The sequence below is a fragment of the Echinops telfairi genome, unplaced genomic scaffold (assembly GCF_000313985.2).
Source record: "Echinops telfairi isolate 266 unplaced genomic scaffold, ASM31398v2 ScPeMD7_7457;HRSCAF=8495, whole genome shotgun sequence".
Taxonomy (NCBI): domain Eukaryota; kingdom Metazoa; phylum Chordata; class Mammalia; order Afrosoricida; family Tenrecidae; genus Echinops; species Echinops telfairi.
Window position 1 is genome coordinate 7,904,036 of NW_022111357.1, and position 12,154 is coordinate 7,916,189.

General features: G+C 38.6%; 1 protein-coding gene and 2 pseudogenes across 1 annotated transcript in view; 1 reads left to right on the forward strand and 2 right to left on the reverse strand.

Moving 5' to 3' along the window:
• AGO3 (argonaute RISC catalytic component 3) overlaps positions 1 to 12,154 on the reverse strand; it is a 156,560-nt gene that overhangs the window by 44,201 nt on the left and 100,205 nt on the right. The gene's annotated exons all lie outside the window — the stretch shown is intronic.
• LOC105978868 lies at positions 2,711 to 4,013 on the forward strand (annotated as a pseudogene).
• Positions 8,835 to 8,995, reverse strand: LOC115872815 (annotated as a pseudogene).

Consider the following 12,154-nt stretch of genomic DNA (forward strand, 5'->3'; position numbering starts at 1 on the left):
CTGCTGTGATGCTGGAATTTATGTCACTGGTATTTCAAATACCAGTAGGGTCACCGTCAACAGGTTTCAGTGGTGCTTCCAGACTAGGCGCAGATCATGAAGAAGGAATCGGCTGTCCACTTCAGAGGAATTAGGCACTGAAAACCAGGAAGACGGCATGGAAACATTGTCAATTACGGAAAACCTAGTGAACAGAAGTAGAACACCGGCAGTGATAGCACCAGAAGAGGAGGCCGTCAGGTCAGAAAGCACTCAGAATATGACTGAGGGAGCGCTATCTTGTCAAAGAAGAGTTGATCAAAATTACCTGGGTGGACTGAAGCCTGTGGCAGTAAAGCTTTGGGACCTTCATTTGCTGATGGGGCATGACTCAAATTGAGAAGAAACACTGCAAACGTCAATTCAGACTTGGAACTTGGAATGGACAGCAGTATAAATCTAAGAAAATTGGAGGTTGCCAACAATGAAATGGAGTGTGTAAAGACCCCTATTCTAGGTGTTAGTGAGCTGAATGAACTGGTACTGGCCAGTATGAATTAGAAAGCCATGTGGTCTACTAGGCTAGGAATGACAAATGCAAGAGGAACAGCTTTGCATTCAGAAGGGACATTCCCAGGTCTATCTTGAAGTACAATGCCGTCTGGAATAGGATACTATCTATCTGCATAAAAGGGAGTCCAGTTAATACAACCATAATTCAAATGCATGCACCAAGCACTAAAGCTAGTGAAGCAGAAATTGAAGAATTCTATCAACATCTTCAGTCTGAAATTGATCAAACATACAATCAAGATGCACAGATAGTTACTGGGGACTGGAATGCAGAAGTTGGAAACAAAGAGGAAGGAATGGTAGTTGGAAAATATGGCCTTAGTGGGAATCACATTAAAGAATTTTGCAAGAACAACTTATTCCTCACAAATACCTTTTCTCAACAACAACAAATATAATGCAATTCCAATTCAGATCCCAGTATCATTGTTTAAAGAGATATGTCAATTAATCATCAAGTTTATATGGAAAGGAGAGGCACAAAACCCTACCAAAGAACAGAGGAGGAGGCTTCTTACTTTCTGACTTCAAAACTATTATTACACAGCATGGTACTCAGGACAATGACAGATATATAGGCCAATAAAACAACTGAGAACCAAGAAACAAATGTATCCTCCTACACATAGCTAACTTTTGACAAAGGCCCAAAATACAGTATATGGGGAAGAGATAGTCTCTTCAACAAATGGGGCTGGCAAAATTTGACTTCCATCTGCAGAAGAATGAGCAGGACTCACTATGCATTCCATATTAAAAAAGTGAACTCAGGATGGAGAGTAGACCTACATATAAACTCTATCTGTAAACCCTGAAGATCACCAGTGAAAGAATAGCAACAAACTAAGGGCTCTAGTACTGCCATGGCGTCCATTCTGGCTGACAGCAACCATATAGGCAAGGTAAAACTGCCCCTGGGAGTTTCCAAGGCTGTAAATCATTACTGGAGCAGATATTCTCAGCTTTCTCCTGGAGCGTGGCTGGTGGATTTCAATGGGTAGCTCCCTATGCCACCAGGTTCCTGTGGGGCTCTAAGATACAGCATGCAAACAAAAACCAAACCCACTGCTTTCAGGTCAATGCCGACTCAAAATATACCACTAATACTATCAAATGTAAGGAAGCACACACACACACACAGAGAATAGATTGGAACACGCCACCCCCCCCAAGAGATACTTAAGTACATCAAAAGACTTTATCAAAAGAGTAAAAGAGAACTCAAAGACATAGACCACATGCATATAATCGCTTTTAGACTTTCACATATGAATTTTGACTAATCCGTAGTAATTAAACATAACTAGTTTCTTCATTTTCATTGCCACATAAAACATCGGTGAAAACACAATTTGGGGGCAGGGAGCATTAGAACTGATTGTGATGCTGTATATACAACTTAAAAAAACTAACTATGGAAGTGTATGATATGTGAATATTCTATCAAGAATACTACTGAAAAAAGAAAGAGAATAAACTAAACTTGACCTATGGTCACCATGGACGAAGGAGGAAGACTTTGTCCATAGGGGCACTGAGTTGATGTTAATGGTGGAGGAATAACTTGGAAAAGGATGTCAATAATGGTTGTACAACATGAAGAGCTAATCAGTGACATGAATTATACATGGACAAGTTGTTGAAGTGGATAATGTTTTGTTGTGTCTACCTTTGCCGCAATTAAAAACAAGAATTATAAGAATAACAATGAGTACAAAGAAGAAAATTGATTGTGTTCATGACTGTACCACTCTTCTTGATATGACTAATTACTGAATTATATGATCTGTGGATGAAGTGCCAATAAACTTGTTTAAAAAAAACCCAAAAACAATTTATCCACTTTGATGTTGGTGAACATTTGAGTTGTGGTGGTCTTGTGACTTTTATGAATAATGCTATGAACATTCTTAAAAGTAGCTTTATGATGAATACACACAAATTTCTCTAGATTAAACTATATTTAGGAGTGGAATCCTGGTGATAAAAGGTGTGTACGTCTAGTTTTTAAAAAGATAATTCCAATCTCTCTTCTAAAGAATTTTAAACCGATTCTACAGAAGCCTAAGAGTCACTGTTGTGTCAAAATGTTACCAATTAGCTTTTTCACAATGGGTTTGCTGTCAGAATACAGGTGTCGGTGAAAATCTAAGCCAAAATGGGAAAGGGAAAGGCCCATGTCAACATTGTCGTTGTCATTGGACACGTCAAATCTGGCAAGTCACCATAACCGATCAAGTGATCTACAAATGTGGTAGGATCAACAAAAGAAGCATAGACTCATTCATGAAGGAAATTGCTGTGATGGGGAAGAGCTCCTTCAGGTCAACCTGGTCTTGGATATGCTGAAAGCTGAACATGAGGATGGCATCACCATTATATCTCCCTGTGGAAATTTGAGACCATGTAGCAGTACGTGACCATTGTTGATGCCACTGGACATAGAGACTTTATTAAAAACATGATTACAGGAACATCACAGGCTGACTGGTTGCTGCTGGTGTTGATGTATTTGAAGCTGGTATCTCCAAGAATGGGCAGACCCATGAGCATGCCCTTCTGGCTTACACACTGGGTGTGAAACAGCTCATTGTTGGTGTTAACAAAATGGATTCTACTGAGCCACCCTACAGCTAGAAGAGATATAGGAAACAATTAAGGAAGTCGGCACCTATATTAAGAAAACTGACTGCAACGCAATACAGTAGCATTTGTGCCAATTTCTGGTTGGAATGGTGACAACATGCTGGAGCCAAGTGCTAATATGCTTTGGTTCAAGGAATGGAAGATTACCCGTAAGGATGGCAATGCCAGTGGAACCACATGAAGCTTTGGATGCTGCCTGCCATCAACTTACCCAACTGACAAGCCCCTGCGCCTGCCTCTCAGGACGTGTATAAATTGTGGTATCAGCACTGTCCCTGTGGGCAGAGTGGAACATGAGGTTCTGAAACCTGGCATGGTGGTCACCTTTGCTCCAATGTTACCCTTGAAGTGCAGTCTGTAGAAGTGCACCATGAAGCTTTGAGTGAAGGTCTGCCTGGGGACAATGTAGGCTTCAATGTCAAGAACATCTGTGACAAGTGACAAAAAAATGACCCACCAATTTCCACTGCTCAGGTGATCATCCTGAACCATCCAGGCCAAATCAGTGCTGGATACACACCTGTGCTAGATTGTCACACTGCTTGCAAATTTACTGAGATAAAGAGAAGACTGGTTGCCGTGCTCTAGTGGGAAGCGGGAAAATGCCCCCAAATTCTTGAAGTCTGGTGATGCTGCCATTGTTGACACGGTACTTGACAAGCCTGCGTGTGGGGAGAGCTTCTCTGACCTTCTCCTCCGGGTCATGTTGTTGTTCGCACTATGAGAAGGGCAGTTCTGTGGGTGTCATCAGGGCAGTGGACAAAACGGCTGCTGGAGATGGCAAGGTCACCAAGTCTGCTCAGAAGGCTAAATGAGTATCACTCATAACACCTGCCACCCAGTCCCACTCAGGGGTAGAAAAATGGTCTCAGGACTGTTTGTCCCAACTGGCCATTTACGAGTAGAAGACTGGTTAATGATAATGCATCACGAAAGTGCCAGAAGGAATGTTTTCTGGGCCTTATGTTTCTTTTTTGTGTGGCAGTTTTAAGTTATTAATTTTTTTAATTTGTATTTTTTAAATGGAAAACAACAACCAAAAATTGGTCACAGAACTTTGAAACCAATTAAAACAAAGTTTAATGAGAAAAAAAAGTTACCAATAAGTATCACCAGTTTTGAATTTTAGCCATTCTGGTGTACGTGTAGTAACATTTTAAAAAAAAATTAATTTTGGAGTGTAACACATTCTAAGTATAAAAGTTCAATAATTTTGATAAATCTATATATCTATGTTGTTACCAGAGTGCCTGGGTGGTGCAAATGACTTACGTACATTCTCAGTTGCTAACCAAAAGATAGGCAGTTCGTGGCATCTAGAGGTACCTGGTAGGAAAAGCTGAGCCATCTACATGAAATAAAAGTCAGCATTGGAAACTGTGGAACTCAGTTCTACTCTGACACACATGGGGATTGCCAGAGGTCAGAGCCCACTTCCCGGCAACTGGTTATACTATCATCATCCACACTGTAGCAAGACATTTCAACCATCAGGCCCAGAAAGTTGCACCCTTTGTAGTTCTGGATACTTTGAAATCATTCTTCCAACATCTTCACCGATTTCTTTTGTCACAGATTAACTAGTTGTAGAATGTCATACAAATGAAATTAGACCCTGTTGCCATGTGCTTTGCTTTCTTGACCATGCTTAAGAACTGGTGGTTGTTTTAAAAGCTTAACTTTTTATTGTGAATTTGGTGTAGGTTTACAGAGCAGACCACCGTTTTTCATTCAACTGTGTGAATTTTAACTAGTTTGTAATTCATACATATTCTGATGCAACGCGTCCATTGCAATCCCCTCCCCTCAATGTACCATCCCTCGTCCCACCTTCCTCTCGGTGTTCTGTTTCCATTTCTCTGAACCTTGTCCTGGGGCAAATGCTGCCCCTTTGATTTCAAAACGGTTGATAATTGTAACGCCAGATGAGTGCAGTTCCAGGCCTGCAGGGTAGGAGCCATAGTTGGGGTCTCACCAATCTCTGACGGGCAAGTCTGGTCTTTTTTATGATTTTGAATTCTGTTTCACATTTCTGTTCCACTATCCAGGACCTTCAACGGGAGTCTTTGCAGAGCAATTGGTAGTGGGAGTCCGGGTACCATCTAGTTCTTGCCTCAGAGTTGTGGAGACTGATGTTTGCATAGTCCATTATTTCATTAGACTAATTGTTTCCATATGTCCTTGGATTTTTGGCAATCTTTTCCTCTGGACTGGAGTCGTGGTGGTGCACGGTCATGGTCATGTGTAGGGTTGCTAACTGCAGGGTCTGCAGATGGACACCCCCAGCGGCTCCGAGGGACAAAGGCAGGGCTTCCTACTCCAGTCAAGAGTTAACAGTCTGGGAAAATCCCAGACGCAGTTCTATACTGTCCTAGAGGGTTGCTCAGTCGGGCATCAACTAGGAAGCAGTGAGTTTCTCCCGGGCGGGGAAGAGCTAGTCAAATTAGGACGCAGAGCATTGTCGTTTTTGGTAAACTACATTATGCTAATTGACTTTGGTGTCCCCTGAGACTATGTTCTGATCCTTCAGGCCCAGCGACTTGTTTCTTCAAAATGTTTTGTTAAAATACCTAAGAAGTTTTGTCATATCTTGCCCTGTCCAACGTCTCCCTTCACCCTGAAACAACCCAAGCAGCAGAACAAGGAGATGGACGAGGAAGAGAAGGCTTCCAAGCAGAAACAGAAGGAAGAACAAAAGACACCGGAGGAGCTAAAGGCGAAGGCCGCAGGGAAGGGGCCCCTGGCACAGGTGGAATTAAGAAATCTGGCAAAAAGTAAGCTGTTCTTGGTGGCTGAGGCAATGGTGACCCTTGATTCCGTTCCTGTGTAAACATCTGGATTCCCTGCTAGAACATTTGTTGCCAATTATAGTTAGAATGAAGTGTTGTTTTGGAGCCTGCTGTACATTAAGAATAAACTTTTGTAAAAAAGAAGAAAAATCACACAATGTTTAGTTCTTCTCACTCAGCCATTTCTATCTTAGCTGCGAGGTCAGCGTGAACCCAGTCCAGAACCTGCCACAGCTGCTCCTCCGTCTTCGTGATGCCCAGCATTCTGGACCATCTGGAATTAAAGCAACTTATTTGAAAAAAAAAAAGAAAATGCCAAACTATTTTTCAAAGTGTTTGAACCATTTACACTCAAACTATTTCCAGTTGCTCTACATCTTTGTCAACACTTGGTATTCTTCAGTCTTTTAAACTTAGTTGAATAAGAAATGGTATCTCACTGTGGTTTTAATATACATTTTCTTGATTACTAGTGATGCATAAACATCGTCTCTGGTGATTACTGTCCATTCATGTATTTTGGTGCAGGATCTGTTCAATGCCCATTCTTTTACTTTTATTTTATGCTGTCTTAAAAAGTTATACAAATCATTTTTAGCATTTGTATATAAGTCTTTTGCACAGATATATGCTTTCTTACAGATATATCTTATTTTTTCATAATGGCATTTTTCCCCCTACGGTTTTATTGGCAGGTAGTTTACATATCATACAAGTCAATACATAATGGTATTTTTAAGTGGTTTTAATTTAAATAAAGCTTTTAACTTAAGAAATGTTTGCTTCACTGATGAAACACACAATATTTCTCTGGTTCCTTGAGGCTTCCTCATCCCCCCAGTATCATGACCCCATTCCTGCCTTTCACGGCAGGCTAGGCCGGAGCACATACCAGATAAGAGCTCAGGACACACGGAGTCCAGGTCAGATAAACCCCTCAGGAATAGAAATGGGAGTAGCAATACCAGGAGAGCAGGGCAAAGGTGGGGAGAGGAGGGGGGAAGAAACCGCAGGGGAAGGGAGACAGCAGTTAGTGTAAGATATGAAATTAATAACAACTTATAACTTATCAAGAGGTCGGGAAGAAGGGAGGGAGGGTAAAAATAGGAGCTGATACCAAGGGCTCAAATAGAATGTAATGTTTAGAAAATAATGATGGCAACATATGTACAAGTCTGCTTGATACAATTGGTGTATGGATTGTTATCAGAGCTGTAAAAGCCCCCAATAAAATGATCTTGAAACAACAAAAAAAGCTTGTTTACTCCAAAGGCATAAATATTTTTCCTATTTTCTCTTAGAAAATTTGGAGTTTTAGTTTTATGTTTGTCCTGTGCTACACATTGAATTAATCTTTTCAGTGTGGTGTGAATTAAGCATTAATGTATTTATTTTTTTCATATAAATATCCATTTGTTCCAATGTTTACTTACTGAAAAGACTACCCCCTTCCCGTTAAATTATTTTGGACCCCTTGTCAAAATAAATCAACCACCTAAATGGATTTACTTCTGTGGCTCTCTGTTGATTTATGTCTACCTCTACCCCAATATCTCGATACTTTGATTACCGTAACATTTTAGTTATGACTTAAAATCAGAAGAAATTTGTTCTTAAAAATGCTTATGATCATTCTGGGTTTCTTTATACTTTCATACAAATTTGAGAATCCACTAATCAATTTATATGTATTTTTAAAAGCCAAATGAGATTTTATTGGAATTGTGCTGAGATCCAATTTAAGTCTTTCAGTCCAAGACCATAGTATAATTTCTTCTATCGGTCTTTAACTTTCTTGCACGTATTTCTTTAAATTTATTTCTAAGTGCTTCATGTTTTTTGATATTATAAATAGGATTTAATTTTTTTCATCCTAATTGCTAAGCGTGTTTATTTTTGTTTTTGTATACGGAACTAGTGTTCTGTGACCTTGATAAATTCATCTATTAGTTCTAACAGGGCTTATTATTACTTATTTGTAATTTGTTAGCATATTTTCATGTAAATTATTAGGCTGTGAGTACAGCTTTATTTTCTTTTTTGCTTTTTTTTCCTTCCCTGACTGCACTGGTTAGAGCTATATAGTATGATGCTGAACAGATGTGGTGAGAGCTCGTGTCCCTGTCTTCATTGCTCTTGATCTTAAGGTATTTTCATGAGTTATAAGAGGACGACAGTATATTTTTCTAAATGCACCTATCAGGTCGAGAATGTCTCCTTGTATTGTTATTTTGTTGAGAACTTTTATCAAGAGAATGGTGAAATGTGTCAAATTATTTTGTTGGGACTTGTTGTATTATAGGCTGTTTTTCTTTACTCATACACTGATTGATTTTCAAATATTAAGCCTTTTGATCATTATATATCATCCTTTTCCATCCTGCTGGATTTACCTGCTAATATTTTCTTAAGGATGTTTGCATCTATTTTGTGAGGAACATTTCTTGTGTTATGATCATAAGTAAACCTGTCTCATAACATAAGTCTGAAAGATTTTCCCTTTCTATTTTTAAGATGAATCTGTGCAAGATTGGTATTCTTTTTTCCTTAGATGTTAGATAAAATTCTCCAGCGAAATCATTTGGGAGTCTACGAGTTCAGTTTTCTGATACAGGTCTATTCGGATTTTCTTCTTGTTGAGTCAGTGTATCAGTTTCATCCAAGCCATCAAATTAATAGGTATAGTTGTTCATAATAGTCCCTTATTAACTTTTCTGTACTGAGGGCCCTTAGTGATATCCCTCTTTTACTTCTGATATTTTAATTGTTTTAAACTTTCTTGATTAGTCTTAGAAGAATTTATCAATCTTATTACCCCCACCCCTTTCTCGACCAAGGATCAACTTTTGACTTTACTAATTTTCTTTTTTTTCTTTCATTGTCAAAAATTGCCAATGCTGACTATATTTCAAGTTGTCACGGCAGGGTATTGGGAAAAGTTTTCAATTAGCAATAATCGCGCCTTGGATTAAACCTTACTGGCTACGATATTGCCACTGCGCAAAGCTACTTTACTAATTTTCTAAGCTGCTTTTTTCTTAGTGTTTAATTTCTACTCTGATCTTTATTATTTTTTACCTTCCATTTATTTTGGGCTTAATTTGCTTTCTCTAGCTTTAAAAAAATACTTTTATTGGGGGCTCTTACATTTCTTATAACAATCCATACATTCATCCATTGTGTCAAGTACATTTGTACAATTGTTGACATCGTAATTTTCAAAACATTTTCTTTCTACGAGATAGTAATTCTTTACAGGAAGTAGAAAGCCTCATCTTTTATTCAATTAAATCTTGGTGTTACTGGGAAGGCAGTTTATTTATTTATTTATTTGGTGGGGGGAGGTATTTTATAATTGCAATTAAAGTCCATTATCACTTCAATTTCAGTGAGAGAGATATCGGTAATCTGAATAATCTAGCTGATTCAAATTAGCTGACAGTCTTTAAAAGCAGAGGTTAAGGCTTCCTTGAGAGATAAATTCATTTGCAGGCAATAGAATCAGTCTGTGTCTAACTTCCCTTCCCCAAGAACCTGCCCTATGGATTTTGGATGTGTTTAGCCAGCTCCTATAAGCATGTTACCAAAATTTTCTCTCTACATATATATCTTCAATAGGTTCTTTTCTAGCTAATTCTTAACTGATACACCTGGCTTATAGATTATTTGCAAAACAATTTCTTCAAAGTCTTAGTAAAGTACCCGGTCCATTTGTTTCTAATCAGTTCCAGGTACCAATAGCCACTCCCCAAATTGGATATGGTACTTAACTCTATCTTTTCAGCTTAATTCCTGAAATACGTACCTTCCTTTCCATCCCACAGTAGACCAGGCCACCACCATCTCTTACCTGAACTAGTGATTGAAAAGTCTCCTAACTGGCTTCTCAGATTAGTTTTTCTCCTCTATCTATTTTCCACAAGGCTGCCAGAAGTCTCTTTCTGGAAAACAAATATTATCATGTCACTATCCTTCTTAAAAACCTTGAAGTCTACCTGCAGGATATAGTAAGTTTGTTTTCTATTTCATTAATTTGGGTTTTTTTCCTTCTATTTTCTTTGTGTTTAAATTTCTACTATTTTTCTGTTTTATTGGGATGAATGTTTAGATCATTAATATTTTAGCTTTTCTTTTTTCTAGTACACATTTAAGGTTTTAAATTCCCACTCTAAGCATTGCTGTAGCTCATCACACCAATTCAAATAAAGGGTCATTTAGAAATGATTTTCTTAATAATATCCAAAGTTGTTCTTAAGTTCCAGAAGGAAAATAACAGCAATTTAGTTGCTAAAACTTCCCATATTTTTCCTCCTACAACTCAAACAGCAACAAATAATTTTTAAAATTTTATTTTATTGGGAGCTCTTATGTTGTCACCATCTTTTTCAAAACATTTTCTTTCTACTTGAGGCCCTGGCATCAACTCCTCAAATTCTTAAATTTTTGTTTTGAAGGGTGTGTGCCAGGTACCCTGGGTCTCCAGTGAAACTTTCTTGTTGCTCTCAAGTCAATCTACAGGACACAAGCAACACTGCCCCGAAAGGGTTGCACGGCTGTGCTAATCACAGAGGCCGACGGCCACATGGCTCTCACACGGAGCAGCTGGTCCATTCAAACTGCTGACCTTTCCTTTGAGGCCCAAGCACTTGACCACTACACCTCCTTTCTGTGTCCCCAGAGTTTGAACATGACCCGTTCCTAATGGCGTCTTTTAGAATTTGCACGTTAGAGGCACAGGAGGCATGGCTGCATTTAGAAGAAAGAATCAGAACAAAAAGAGGGCTATGACCGATCCTTCCCACGGTCCCTTTTAACAAATGGTTTGGGAAAGCTAATCTTATTCAGTATGGACAATTTAAAAAGTGATCGGTATCATAAAAATATGTAAGACAAGAAATGTGAAAACAGTATAATTCCTAGCAACAGCAAAAATTCAACAGAAAAATATCATTACAAAGGAGAAAAAAAATTACTCTTTCTGTTAAACATAAATTAAAAAAATTTTAATGTAAGTACAAAGAGAAATAGATTAGAAATTAAAATACTCAGGGAAGAGAGTAGCCAGTAAGGAGAAGTGGTACAACAAGGCTATAAAATTCATGAAAGATACAGAAGGAAAAGATCTAAACTAAATGAAGGACAAGTAAACTACAAAAGGCATATGGTAAAATACACACCACAAAAAACACAGCAAAGATCACATGAGATAGGAATGTCAAAATACATATGAAAACAAATAGGATATTAATTTCAGATTGGAATGTCACTTTTACATGCCCTAACAATACAGCAGTAATATTACATACAAATAATTGAATGATTTGAGTAGAAAATACAAAAAGCAGAATAAATCCAGATTTCATTCATATGGAGTAATACAAGTCAAAGTCAACAGTTTAGTGTGTGTGTGTGGGTGGGGTGGGTAGGAGTCAAGTAGTACACTTGTAAGCAATTTAATCAAGTATACACACACTATTCCACAATATGGAAAAGGTTTTAATTCTTGAAACCTAGTATAAAGTGAGTTATAGTCAATTGAAATGGCCTTTTCAGCCATAATCCCTTATGTAATATATAATAATTCTGTATTTCACACAACTGTAGCCATGGTCCCATTTTAGCATTATATGCTAACAAACAGGAATGGGACATGATTTGAGTTGACCTTAGTAGGTGTGAATTGGAACACACTCTTTGTACTAATGGTAATCTTAGTTACTATTCCAAACAATGGATACAAAGAATTATATACTATAGCTGAGAGGAGAAAGAAAACTGTTTTGGGAGTGGCCTGGGAAACATCCTGGCTGATTTAAGATTAGGAGGAGGCCACTGCCTACTGGAAACATCTTGCCAGAGGCCCCAAGTCATATGTGCATAAATAAAATACAGTCTAGGGGTGGAAAGCAAATTACTGTATTTGGGTGAAATTTGATTATACCATGAAACTCTCACCAAATGTCCCTGTATGGGACTGGTAAGCAGCTGGGGGAAGAGACTGCTAGGATTCACCCGCCAGTAACTGGTCCTAGGGTTCCATGCAGTGTGGTCCTGCTGCTATCAAATGAGTCTACTGAGAAGCAAAGGGTGCGATCCCCTCCCCAGCAGGAGCCAGGAGTGGACTGTGTCCTCTGGCCCCAGCATCTGACTCCCTCGTGCCTGACCTT